General features: G+C 42.5%; 1 non-coding gene across 1 annotated transcript; it reads right to left on the bottom strand.

Annotated features, from left to right (window-relative positions):
• Positions 1 to 5,778: 5,778 nt before the first annotated feature.
• LOC136154930 (U6 spliceosomal RNA) lies at positions 5,779 to 5,886 on the bottom strand. The gene has a single exon (XR_010660628.1). It is a non-coding gene; the product is annotated as a U6 spliceosomal RNA (small nuclear RNA).
• Positions 5,887 to 11,707: the final 5,821 nt, after the last annotated feature.

An 11,707-nucleotide genomic window follows, 5' to 3' on the forward strand; every position in this document is an offset into this window, starting at 1 on the left:
TTAATGGATGCTGGCAGGAGACACAGTACTCCAAGGTCAGAGACAAAGGTCTTTATTACTCAGAACACAGCAGGCAGCATGAGCTTTATATTTGCATCTGTTCGCCTTGTCCCTCAAGTCTCACAGGTTTGGTGTGGGGCATTCCCACAGAGAGTATGCATACAGAGGGTTTGTGTCACAACTGAGGAACCCTGAGTGTAAGGAACCTAAGTCCTTTACAGGAGCTTGCTGACAGACCTGCCCTTTATCTTTATGGTCCCGAAGAGTTGACAAATCTGTCTTGTGACCAAGGGAATTATGAGACACTATCTCTCTCATCTTAGGCTGTTTGCTTATACAAACATCCTTGAAAAGAGAGTCTAGAGCAAAATCTCTCAGTGCCTCTACTCAAAAGACATGCAGAAATGTAAGTGGTCCGTGGAAAATTGCTTCCCAACAGGATTCCTGCCATCAGTCACTCATGAATGTGCCCAGATTGCTCCAGATGAACTTTCCCTCTAATCAGACACCTTTTCAACTTTGCTGGACCAGAGGACAGGAAGTGACAGCTGGCACCTGCCTTTAGAAGCACCGATATAAAAACAATAAGCCTTGAATCCTACATGCTGCCTCACATGCTATAACACTCTGAATGCCCAGGCCCTTCATTTTTATAAATTCCTCATTCAGCACTGACTGATGGGAACAAGAAAGGAAGAAAGAGGAAAGAAGTTAGGATGTAATTATTTTACTGTCCAGTGGCTTTATGAATTTCCTCCCAGGATATTTTTCTGGCTTCCAAGGTGAAGCTGGGGTGTACCACGTGTAGTCACACATCAGCCACTTTCCAGAGGAAGGGAGGGAAATTAACCCACTTCTCTGTCTGAGGGGTCTGGGGCGACAGGGTCGGAGACCACGAGGTCAAATAACCACCGAGTCACATTCTGTCATTTTTTCTGAATTGAGTTTAGGGTTTACCCAGTTCGTTAGTGCCTTTAACAGGTTCATCATCTGTGCAAGGAGGTAGTAGAGGCAGCAACATAATGAACACAGAGCCTCCCCACACAGATAGGGAACCGGCCCCACCACCGTCAACAGCAGCCAGATTTGGAGTTGGAGGAAAATCAGAGTTGGAAATAAGTATACCATCCTTAAGACTGTAGTTTGTTTGCAGTCTATGGGGTTGCAAAGAGTCAGACACATCTGAGCAACTGAACTGAACTGATCCCACCTGTTTGGGCTTCCCTGGTGACTCAGCAGTAAGTAATCTGCCTAACAATGCAGGAGAGGGTTGGATCCCTGGGTTGGTAAGACCCCCTGGAGAAGGAAATGTTAACCCACTTCAGTATTCTTGTCTGGAAAATCTCATGGACAGAGGAGCCTGGCAGGCTATAGTCCCTGGGGTTGCAAAAGCATCAGACACGACTGAAACAGTAACACAACACCAATCCTACTTATTACCTGATTTCTGGTTCAGGATTAAAATTCCTGTTTTCCCATACCTAGTCATTTTTCTACTTAATTATAGAGAAAGTGAAAGAAAATGAAAGTGATAGTAGCTCAGACTCTTTGCGATCCCATGGACTCTGGGTCCATGGGATTTCCCAGACAGTTGCAAGGTTGCCATTTCCTTTTCCAGGAGATCTTTACTATCCAAGAATTGAACCCGGGTCTCCTGCATTGGCAAGCAAATTCTTTACCGATGAACTAGCAGGGAAGCCCTAATTATAGAGAATTTACATGAAAATAAGGCCACTAAGTCCCTGATGGTGGCATGGAATGCCAGTCCATCCCAGATATCGAACAGGTGCCCCCTGCAGGGGAAGTGAGAAGTCTCAACCACTGGACTACCAGGGAAGTCCCCTCGGAAAACTCCGCACTTATCATTATAAAGCATTAACAAGCAAGAAAATATTTTCTTGTATTTTTACCTTTCAGTGGACAAAGGTTTAGCTGAAATCTTCTCTCCTTTGACAGTATCCTCATCCAGGGCATGCTTAAATTTTCCTTGTAGCATAAAGGGCAGACAGGGATATTGATACTGAAAAAGAGTAACTGTCGCACCAGATGTTGCCAGTCTTTCATTTAAATTAGCTCTGACATTTCAGGCACAAGCTTGGTGATTTCTGATTTGCCTTATTTCTGTAAGATTTTATTTTAAACAACAAACAGGACCTTTTGAGATTTTTTTTTTTTGAATCCTGTGATCTGGGAGAAATGCATAGTTGGTCTTCACCTTCGTTCCTGACTCAGAGCTCCTAAACCCCTTGGGATTGCCTGAACAATGAGAGTAATGGGAGTGTCTTTTGTGGTAATAGTTGGTCTTCTGTCCTCAGTGTCTGAAACCACTTCAGAATCATAAAGGTGAAATGGGTGCCTTGTTATTCAAAATGAGCTTCTTTCCACAGGCTACTAGGTTAATGGTAATGCTATAAAAGCACCTTTAGGATGGGGGCTGGTTGCCAGAGGAACCAACTGTGAATAGAGGGTTGGAACTTTCAGTCCCATTCCTTGACTTCTGACTGGGCTGAATCGATCACCATGGCCCGTGACTTAATCATTGCTGCCTCTGTACTGAAGCCTCTATCAAACCCAAAAAGGACAGCATTAGGAGAGCTTCTAGCTTGGTGAACACTTGGAGATGTGGGGAGAGTGAGCAGCGCACCTGAAAAAAGCCTGGAAGCTTTGTGTCCCATCCCATACACCTTTCTCTCTTCATCTCGCCCATCTGGCTGTTCCTGAGTTACATCCTCGTATAATAAACCAGTGATCTAGTAAGTAAGCTATTTCTCTAAGTTCTGTGAGCCATTCTAGCAAATTAATTGGACCCAAGGAAGGAGGGAGTCATTGGAACCTCGGATTTATAGCCAGACAGTCAGAAGCACAGGCGATAACCTGGGTTTGCAACTGGCTTCTGCATTAGGGGTGGGAGGGTAGCAGTCTTATAGTACTGACCCCATAACCCAGGAATCTGATGCTATTTTAAGGTAGGTAGTGTCAGAAGTGAGTTGAATTGTGGGACACCCAGCTGGTGTCACAGAGAATTGCTTATTGGTGTGAGGAAACCCTCCACAGACACCCCGCTCTCCCTGTCCCAGAATGGGCATTGGTGACCAGAATACTTTTTACCTGTATAGATGAATACTTTGACTTCATATTTGTGTATAGAGTGTTCAGAATGATACTGACCTATTTAGCAAAGATGAATGTTCTTCTTAATCTGTTAATCTTACTTACAATCTGTTTTACATGTGAAGGTGGAATATATATCACAGTTACCAAGACAGACTAAAGCTAAGCATTCATTCAATTTCCAGTTATGAACTCTGAATTCTGTGAATTCTTTGAAACCTGTGTCCCAACTCATTTTAAATTATTCACCTTTACAAATAAGCCTTCCCCTTTGTGCTTCATATTGCCAGTGCTTTGGATGAAACAAATGGAGAAAGTTGGGTAGAACTGTTATGTCAGATTTTCGTCAAATGATAGCATTCAGGAATGCGTGATTGAGCTAAAGCAGATTTCCTGTGTGGTCTGAGCAATTCCTTTGTCTGTTAATTGCTCCAGCTACCTGCCGAAAGCAAACTATTAAATTGAATGTGGGGGATGGGACTGGGTTCTACCAATGTTTGTTGGTAACCTTACATCTTGATAGATTGCCCACTATTGACGACTTTTTGCATGAGAAAGGTAGGGAAGTCTCTACCCAAGGGCACAGAGTCCTTTAGGGTATAGATTAATAAACTTCTCAGAGTCTCTGTAAGAAATTCTGCTTCAAGGCTACTCAAAATTTATTGAAATATCAGTCTGTTTTCCGAAAGGCTTAATCATGAGATAAATGCAAATTACATTCAAATTCCAAATGCAATGACAAACAAACAGTCTGTTTAGAAATCTCTTTTGCGATAGAGACTTGCGGGTGGAGTTTTTTGTTTTAATTTTTTGCTTGTTTCTTCTATTCTGTTTTTTGATGTGATGATGATAACTTGAATAGCTGAATGAATTTCAGCTAGAGTAGAGATTGGTTTACTCTGATTAGCTGAAATCATTGCTAATGACTGACATTGACTGTATTTTCTGTGCTAACAGACCAGTGATGGGGTTCAGGGCAGGCCACCCCCAGATGTGTCACTCTGGCATGTGAATTATTTTCAGTTGAAAATAAACAAGGCCTAGAAGACTTAAGAACCATTTACTTCCTTCTTACAGCCTAAAAAACTATTTTAAATAGGAGACCTGTCCCCGGAAGGAGCTATATCACCTATAATTAGTGCGTGTGTATGCTCACGTGTGTCCAACTCTTTGTGACCCCCTGGACTGTAGCCCACCAGGCTCCTCTGTCCATGGGATTTCCCAGGCAAGAATACTGGAGTGGGTGGCTGTTCCTCCTCCAAGGGATCTTCCTAACTCAGAGATCAAATTTGCATTTGCCACTAAGCCACCTGGGAAGCCCACAGTTATAGAAAACTCTAATAAAGTGATAGACAGTGAGAAACCTGGTAAAGCCTATTTGATTGGTGTCCTCTCTGTGTCCTGTTGTGTTTGGATGCCCAGTAAACATTTGTTTATGAAACATAAGCTCATTCCATCTCCCTGTGAATTAGCTTCCTTCCCTTTGAGATCTCAGACCTCTACCTCCTTCTCTTTAGTCTAGAAAAAGGACTAAGATTAAGGGACATTCATGCTAAGAATGTTAAAATTACTACACCCCACCCTCTAGAGTTTAACGGAGTGGCTCTAATGTGAAGCCCAATAATCTTTATTTGGACAAGCATGTTAAGAGATTCTGATGGAGGTTTCCTGTAAGGTACTTCAAGAAAGATGGATTTAATTATAATTTATTCTTTTTGAGAATAAGCACATTTCACTTTTTGGTGTAAAATAAGGATTTGGGGATTGAGTTCAAGTCCAGATTATAAATCCACTAGAATATAAACTCTTGTGAGGACAGGGATTTTTTTTTTTTTCCCTGTTCAGTGATACATGCCCAGCACCTGGAAGAATGGCTTTTAAATAGTAGATGCACGCAAGCCATTTGTTAACTTAATGCATGAACTCACAGGATAAAGACTGCATTCCCTGAATATCTTCTAACATGTGTTAGAACCAGAAAGAGTTTGCAAATGGATTTTTGAACAGCAGAAGGGTGCTGTCAAATTGACAGCAGACGGGTTAGCTCTGAAACATTGGCATCTCAAACAGGAAATAGGGCTGATAAAGAAAGGCCAGGATGAATAGAGTTACTCGACAATTCTGCTGATATCTAGGCCAATCCTAGTCTCTTTTATTTTTAATTGTAGGATAATGCTTTTCGGTGCTGTGTTAGTTTCTGCAGTAAACTATGTAAGTATATAGTATGTAATATGTATGTAATGAATGTAGTATATGTAAGTATACATATGTATATGTAAATATGTGTGTGTAATTAATGTGTATGTAAAATATATGTAAGTATACATATGTATATGTAAATATGTGTGTGTAATTAATGCGTATGTAAAATATATGTAAGTATACATGTGTATATGTAAATATGTGTGTGTAATTAATGTGTATGTAAAATATATGTAAGTATACATATGTATATGTAAATATATGTATGTAATTAATGTGTATGTAAAATATATGTAAGTATACATATATCCCTCCCTCTTGAACCTCCCTCCCCTCCTCTCCCCCTCCCCTCTTGGTCATCACAGAGCACTGAGCTGAGCAACCTGAGCTACTCCACAGGTTCCTACTATCTATTTTACACATGGTAGTGTATGGATATCAAACCTAATCATCCAGTTCATTCTCCAAAATATAGAACACTCCCTGAATTTGTGTGTCATCCTTGCTTGGGGGCCATGGTAATCTTGTCTGCATCATTCCAGTGTTAGTGATCAAGGCTGACCAAGGGAGCCTGGGCAATCCTAGTTGTGATCATTGTATTCCTTTCTTATACCTGCTGTAACAAAGTATCAAACTGTGTGGCTTAAACAACAAATATTTATTTTCTCCCAATTCTAGAAGCTTTAAGCCCAAGATCAAGGTTCCTTCTGGGGGCTATGAGGACAAAGCCATCTTAATGCCTGTCTTCTTGCTTCTGTTGCTTTGCTGACAGTCTTTGTCATTCTTTAACTGGTAGATCCATCACCCTAACCTCTGCCTTCATGTTTACATGATGTTCTTCCTTTTTCCTGTGTCTGTCTCTGTTCAATTATGTGTGTTTTTGTTTGTTTGTTTTTGTTTTTAAGGACACAGTCATATTGGATTAGGGCCCACTTTGATGACCCACCTTAACTTGAGTGTCTGCAAAGACCCTTTTTCCAAATATGGTCATATTCTCAAGTGCCTTGATCGATTGTCCTTGGTGGCTTTGGGTTGTCCCCCTCTGATGAGAGATATTCTTGGAGCTGTAGCATGGGAATCCCAGAAGTCAAGATGAAGTTCTGATGAGGAGATATGTAAGTGAAATTGTAGCTTTCTCCTCCCCTTCCTCCCGTATTTTCTGAGCTTTCCCTATGCCTGTTGGAGATACCAGGCCCTTTCCAGATTCTTCTTGGACAGTAATACCATGGAAATGATTATCGCTTGTACATGACCCTTAGTCAAGCAAAGCTTTTTATTAGAAGAGACAGCTTGTGCACAAGGGAGAAGGAAAAGAGCCAGCTCCCCGAGTAGAAGGGACAAGTTGCTTTTATGACAAAAGGGAGAGCTTGTCTCTTGATCACTGATAGTTTCCAGAGATTGTCAAGCTTCTTTGATCAGCAATAGGTGACTCCATAGGGAGTGCTTCTGTGAGGGGAAAGAAATGCATGAGAATTTTCTGCAAGATAACCCGGAAACTGATACGGTTAAAATTTATAGTTGAGCTTCTTGTCTTCTTGCAGCAAGGTATACTCCTTAGTATAACAGAGATAAAATTATTTTTTTCTTCCTGCCAGCCGGGTTTTTGTTTCTGGGACTATTCCAGGGCCTTTGTTCTTTAGCTTACACAACCTGTTTTGCCCAAGGCCCTTCCCTGGTCCTTTTCCAAAATGGCTCTACTCTTGTCTTTTTATTTCTTTTCGTTGTTCAGTCACTCAGTACGACTCTTTGTTACCCCATGGACTGCAGCATGCTAGGCTTCCCGGTCCTTTACCATCTCCCGGAGATTGCTCAAACTCGTGTCTGTTGAGTCAGTGATTCCATCCAACCATCTCATCCTCTGTCATCCCCTTCTCCTGCCTTCAATCTTTCCCAGCATCAGAGTCTTTTCCAGTGAGTCAGCTCTTCGCATCAGTTGGCCATAGCATTGGAGCTTCAGCTTCAGCATCAGGCCTTCCTGTGAATATTCAGGGTTGATTTCCTTTAGGATTGACTGGTTGGATCTCCTTGCAGTCCAAGGGACTCTCAGGAGTCTTCTCCAGCCTCACAGTTTGTCTTAGTTTGTCTCACAGTTTGTCTCTTTAGGACCTACAATCTCATTTGTTATGTCAACAGGTGGGTAGGGCCATGGCATCACATGATTTGAGTTCACTACCATACCTCAGTTCTTTTCAGCTCTGTATGGGATCTTATGTCCCTTTATTCATTACCTGAGTGTTCACTAGCTCCTATGTTAGGGTAAGAAAAATCTTGAGTGTTAGGGACCTCACCAGATGAGGGGAAAAAAAGGCATCTCTTCATGTGCAACTCTACTTTCTACAAGGGTTGCTTCCAGCAAGAACTGCTTCCAAGGGGTTGAAATTGTCCTTTGCAGAGACACCACTTGTTTCTGCCTTAACTCTAGCTAAGGCAGCATGAGTCCTCAGTCATGTCCGACTCCTTGCAACCCCATGTACTGTAGCCCACCAGGATCCTCTGCTCATGCAATTTTCCAGGCAAGAATACTGGGGTGCATTGCCATTTCTTCCTCTAGGGGATCTTCCTGACCCAGGGATTGGACCTGACCCTCCTGCATCGGCAGGTGGATTCTTTAACACTGAGCCACCTGAGAAGCCCTTAGCTCTAGCATTAGAGAATTATTAGGGGGACATATGATGGCTCCTCTCAGATGGTCCAGGATCTGGAGCTGTATCCCTTGAAAGCTGCCTATTTTCAGGAGTTAGTGGTATAGGAACTATAAGCCTGGGATTTGGAGTCTAACAAATGGAATGCATAGCAGTGTGTGCTATCATCACAGGGAATTCTCTCCCTCTTCCTCAATTATTTATTTATTTTTCAGGAACAAACTTAGAGTGTTCTTTTAATAATTCAGTTAAACTTTGCAATAATGGGATGTAGCAACACGGTGCTACTGGGAAATGAGTCTTGGGCAATTAGTATAGACCTCAATTAACAAAATGAGAATTCAAATGTCCACTGAAACAGTCTTTAAGTGCCATATGAGGGATGAGGGGAAGAAATGGAATGGCATACGTTCAGTGACTTATGTTCACGCATCTCTGTTCTGATTCTTTCTGAACACATTGACACTAATAAAGATTGTACAGGTGTTCTTACAGATTTTCCATGACAGGGACTAGGGCTCCTCTTGGAATATGTAGGATGTCAGAGAGTTTCTCTCTGTTTTACAAAGATCTGTGCTGTGCATGAGGCTCCCCTGGGCATCAAAAGCCTCCTGTCAAAGCTTAGTACAGTGTTTCTTGTACACTTAAGAAAGAAAAGAGTTTGTGAAAGACACAGGGAGCACAAGTAGCTCTAATTTTCAGAAAACAGGGCTTGAACCTTTGTCATTTCATTCTTTTTTTTGCCTGTGCAGGGTCTTGGTTGTGGCACTTGGATCTTTAGCTGCAACATATAAACTCTTACTTGAGGCATGTGGGATAGTCCTTGACCAGGGATCGAACCCCAGCCCCCTGCATTGGGGGTGCAGAGTCCACACACAGAGTCCACAGAGTCCACAGGACCACCTGGGAAGTCCCTGTCATTTCATTCTTGATAGCTACTTGGGGCAACCACTTACTTTTGGACCATTGTAATCATCCCTTAGTATCTGCTAAAACTGGTTTCAGGACCCCTGCAGATCCTGAAATGCATACATGCTCAAGTACCATATGTATGCTCATGTTCATGGGAAGGACTGATGCTGAAGCTGAAGCTCCAATACTTTGGCCACCTCATGCGAAGAGTTGACTCATTGGAAAAGACCCTGATGCTGGGAGGGATTGGGGGCAGGCGGAGAAGGGGATGACAGAGGATGAGATGGCTGGATGGCATCACCGACTCGATGGACATGAGTTTGAGTAAACTCCGGGAGTTGGTGATGGACAGGGAGGCCTGGCTTGCTGCGATTCATGGGGTCACAAAGAGTTGGACACGACTGAATGATTGAACTGAACTGATAGGTATATCACCTCCCTCTTGAGCCCCACTCACCCCCCAGGTTAATTTAAAGTAGTGGTTCTCAACGTGTGCTCACTGGATCAGCGGCATCTGCCTCATCTCGGGGCTTGTTGGAAATGTGGATTCTCTCAACCTGACCCAGACCTACTACTGTATCAGAGGGTCTGGGAGTACGACCCAGGAATCTGCTGTAAAGCAGGCGATTTTGATGCATGCTATTTGAGAAATTCCGACTTAAAGGATATAATCTCACAAAGTCCCTCCCCTCTCTCTCCTTATCCCAAAATGTGGCTTTTAGTTTAAAAGCTTTTTCTGATATGTAATAAGCACTTTCTTGTCATTTAGTACATTGTGCTCAGTCGTGTCTGACTCTTTGCGACCCCGTGGACTGTATAGTCCATGGAATTCTCCAGGCCAGAATACTGGAGTGGATAGCCTTTCCCTTCTCCGGGGCATCTTCCCAACCCAGGGATCGAACCCAAGTCTCCCTCATTGCAGGAGGATTCTTTACCAGCTGAGCCACCAGGGAAGCCCAAGAATACTGAAGTGGGTAGCTTATCCCTTCTCCAGTGGATCTTCCCGACCCAGGAATGGAACCGGGTTCTCCTGCATTGCAGACGGAATCTATACCAGCTGAGCCTCCAGGGAAGCCCTTTAGTACATCAGGAAGGGTTTTTTTTTTTGTTTTGTTTTGTTTTTTCTCAGTTAGTGAGAAGTAGTCACAAATTCAACAAGGGTATGGATAAGTGAAGAGAGCGAAGGGAAAAACTATGAGTTCAGAGCATAAATTATTCTGGGGCGGTGTTGGGAACCTCAAATCTTGAAACCTCAGAGTTGAGAAAGCAATGAAAAGGAAATACAGGAAGGACTGAATTCTAAATTGACATTGGCCAATTTTGTTCAAGATTAATTCTATGACAGTCAGTTGCTTTCCTGAAATGCTATTGTCTTTTTAAATAGATAATTCCAGCCTGTTGGTTCAACCAGTCTATTGATCCAATCTGCTAATTTTTTTAAATTATTTTATTTTGTTTTGTTTATTTATGGATGTGCTGGACCTTCATTTTTGCATGGGCTTTTCTCTAGTTGCAGTGCGCATGATGTTCATGGCCGTGGCTTCTCTTGTTGCAGAGTACAGGCTCGAGGGCATGTGAGCTTCAGTAGCTGCTGTTCCCAGGCTCCAGAGCAGAGGCTGAGCAGTTGTGGTGCCCTGGCTTAGTTGCTCCATGGCATGTGGGATCTTCCTGGACCAGGAACCGAACCTGTGTCTCCTGCTCTGGCAGGTAGGTTCTTTTACCACTGAGCCACTAGGGAAGCTCCCAGTCTACTAAGTCTAAAAAGTAAAGCAAAAATAGTGAGTGGCTCTCACAGTAGAAATAATTTCTTAAGGAACTAAATCCTCCTTTAACTCTGATTGGGACCTGACTAAGGGGAAGTAAGAAATGCCTGTCTGTTGGATCTGCTGAATGTGTCCAGGCCAGCCGGCAAAGTCTACAGATGTAGCTCAAGGAGATTCTGTGGCTTTGGGGGAACTAATATTGGGGTACAAAGCAACAACCAAGAGTTGATTATATCTTATAAAGCTCAACTTGCACAAAGGTTGCACGGAGTGAGCCCTCTGCATGGGTGTTTTCCAGTCCTCAACTGTTTCGTGAGTATTTGCCAGACAATTTAATGGCAGCAACCAAAAGTTTTATGAGATAAAAATCACTTGCATGATGTTTTCTGTACATTGAAAAAAAAATAAAATTAGAGAAGTGCCATGTTTCTACATAGCAGTAAAAACCCTTATGCTATTTCCTTTGGTCCCTATTTAGGACGGGATTAGAGTCTCGCTGGCAGGGTACTTTTGACTACTTAAGAAGGTAGCCCTGATTCTGAATCTTCGAAGACATCACTTGCTAAACTTTTGGTGTCTCTAAAGCTGAATGGGAATTATTTAATAAGTAAATTATGTCCAATAATATACTTTTTTCATTTTATATGTCTAAGAGAAAACTGAAGCCTTTGTGCTCTATTTCTACCCTTAGCAGATGTACTGCAATGCAGTTCTAATACTAGCTACCTGGAGTTACCATTAGACTCCACAGACTTAAGAGTTCAGTCCTCCACAAGATTATTCTTAATTCAAGCACCAGCAAGCAATTCTCACGGGCCACCCCATTTCTAAACAATGAGCTGTAAATTTGAGGATTCCCCTGACCTGCTCAGGTTCAATAATTGACCAGAACAACTCAGAGCTCTCTGAAAGATCTGTTTTAATGGTCATATTTTTATTATAAAGAGTATATATAGGACGTGGTTTGGAAGAGTCTAGAATGCACAATTTCCATCCTCTCTACCTGTGGGGTAAGGGCTCATGACCCTCCACCCCACACCCTGCATATCAGTGTGTTCACCAGCCAAGAAATTCCTC

This window comes from Muntiacus reevesi, chromosome X (assembly GCF_963930625.1).
Source record: "Muntiacus reevesi chromosome X, mMunRee1.1, whole genome shotgun sequence".
Taxonomy (NCBI): Eukaryota; Metazoa; Chordata; class Mammalia; order Artiodactyla; family Cervidae; genus Muntiacus; species Muntiacus reevesi.